General features: G+C 47.9%; 1 long non-coding RNA gene across 1 annotated transcript; it reads left to right on the top strand.

Moving 5' to 3' along the window:
* Positions 1 to 946: 946 nt before the first annotated feature.
* Positions 947 to 2,264, top strand: LOC103106708 (uncharacterized). The gene is made up of 2 exons (XR_008911520.1): positions 947 to 1,156; positions 1,760 to 2,264. It is a non-coding gene; the product is annotated as an uncharacterized LOC103106708 (long non-coding RNA).
* The last annotated feature ends 211 nt before the right edge of the window (positions 2,265 to 2,475 follow it).

Genomic DNA, 2,475 nt, shown 5'->3' with positions numbered 1-2,475 from the left:
TACCCCCTGAACCCAAGATAGTGGCCGCCCTCTGGAGAGCCAACCTGTCGGTGCTAGTGGAAATTAAGGAAGTGGGAGGAAGGCTAAAAAGTCATAGAGGTAGTAGGTAGCAATGGGAATCAGATTCCAGGTCATGTTGTTTGAATGCAAATCCCCATTACATTTTACATTCAATATCTTGCCTTCTCTTTTTCATTTCCTTCTCTTCACTTTTTCTTTCTCTTTTGCTATGCCTCAGACCTTCCAGGAGTGCCCACTGTTACAAGGGAAAGAGATGCTGATACTTAGAACCAGAATCAAAGCAGGAAAACTGAGCACTCCCTGAGCCCCTTCAATGGGAGACACCACAATAAATGATAGTGGACATCTGGCAAACCAAGTGTCTCCGAGAACATTCTTCTGGGAAGCATGATCACCCACCCCATTCCTATACCCAGCTTCCTCCCACCACCTTACCCTCCTCTTCCTCTCACCCTTTGCACCCTAGATCTACAAACTCCCTCCTCCTCCAACCCTCTCCTCTCCTTCATTTCTGCCTCCAAACCTTGGTGGTCTCCTTTACTCCATAAGCCCACCTTCTCTGTTCTATTCCAATCATTCTTCCCTTCTCCAACCCCATCCCCCTGTTCTCCTTTTCATTCCCTGCAGGCTTTCCTTTCAATACCCCCATGTTGGGCTAAATTCCATGCCCCTCATTGGTCTCCTTTCTATCCCATTCCCTTTTCTCATTGGTCTCTATTCCGTTCCATCATTTTCCATTCTGGTACCTCCCAGCTCCTCCCCAGTCTGTCGCCCCTCCATCCCTCCTCCTCCCTTTTGTTTCCATTCTGTTTCCCCTTCTTGGTCTTCCACACATTCCATTCCTTCCCATTGGTTTCTCTTCCATTCCATTCCTGCCACACCTCCGTTCTATACATACCACCACACCCCCCAGCCCCGGGTCAGTTGGTGTCTGTAGGGGCTCCAGCCGATTAAACAGGAGCGGCCGCCATGGCGCGGCACCGGCGGCCGGGGCCGTAGCGCCGCAGAGCTCAAAGACCACCCATCCAGCTCGCTTTGGAGCCTGGCGCTTTTCCTGGCCTTTCTCGGGGTCGCTGCCGCTGTCACTGCCTGGGGATACGCGAACTACCGAGGGACTCAGGCTAGGGCTCAGAGGGTCAGACCCAGCCCAGGGAATGGGAACCCCCCCCCCCCATCATGTAGTCTTTGGGCAGCGTCCTCTCGGGTCCCCTAGGCAAACTAGGCATGGAGTGGGACCAGGGTTTCTAGCTCTTGAGTCGTGGTTGAAAAGGCAGCCCTTCTCCCACCCCTCTCTCCACCTCCATCTGCCTGGCCCCCTGCCCCTCCGCTCGTCCCCAGTCTCTTTCTGTCTATCTGAGTAAGAAGCAGGAAGACCTTAGTGACTCGGGTCTTACCTGGAACACTTAATGAAGTTCTGCGATCCTGGGCAAGTCAAGCAACTTTTCTGAGTCTCAGTTTCATTTTCTGTAAAATGGGCATAATCATAGCACCTGACAACCTGTAGCTGTGAGGGTCAAATGGAAACATGTGATCTTAGTTTTCCACATCTGTAAAATGGGGATAATAATAGCACCTACCTCCCAAGGTGGCTTTGGGGATCAAATGAAATATCTGTAAAGTGCTTTGCAAACCACAAAACACTATAAATGCTTGCTTTTGTTATGTATGTCAAATGCCTTTAAAAGTGACATTTATTATCATCTTTGTTATAATAGTCTGTCCTCTCACTCTGACCCAGGAGGAAATGCTGAAGTCTTTGGGGACAGAAGGCCAATATATTTTCTCCTCCCTGGACACTGACAGGGACCTGTCCATCAGCCCAGAGGAGTTCAAGCCCATTGCTAAGAACCTGAGGGGAATCAAGAGAGACTAGCAATGGATGGATGTCGAACATTAGAGAACAGGAAACACTGTCACATCACCTTAATGGAAAGCCTCGGTTTCCCATTGGAGGAATATCCCAGCTCCCCAAGGGCAGGGAGAAGACTCCTGAAAAGCTCTCTGGACCTGGAAAAGTACTACATAAATGCTGGAAATCATTATTGATGGTCACTATCCCCAATGAGATCAATAATTATTGAATAACCAAGGCAAACTAATGACTGAGATGCTTCAGATTCCCAGAGCTCATTTTGTCACAGGTTTGGATATAATCTCAGCTGCTCTCCCAAAATGGAATTTCAGATACTTTTATGGCTACAATATGCAATGTGTAAATAATAAAGGTTTTTGAAGTGAGATAATTACATATAGGGTCTCATTTATTCTTCCTCACAGTCATGCTTTGGGAACTACACAAATGAAAATCAAGAATCCTAGGGCAAGAAGGGGACTTCTTAAGACTTTACGTGGCCCAAATCTCACATTTTACAGCTCAGGAAACACACCCAGAGGTATAAAGCAGCTCAGTCAAGGACCTACACCAAATTAATGATAGAATCTGGACTAGACTAT

The sequence above is a fragment of the Monodelphis domestica genome, chromosome 4 (genome assembly GCF_027887165.1).
Source record: "Monodelphis domestica isolate mMonDom1 chromosome 4, mMonDom1.pri, whole genome shotgun sequence".
Taxonomy (NCBI): domain Eukaryota; kingdom Metazoa; phylum Chordata; class Mammalia; order Didelphimorphia; family Didelphidae; genus Monodelphis; species Monodelphis domestica.
This window is presented reverse-complemented; position numbering and strand designations above follow the sequence as displayed.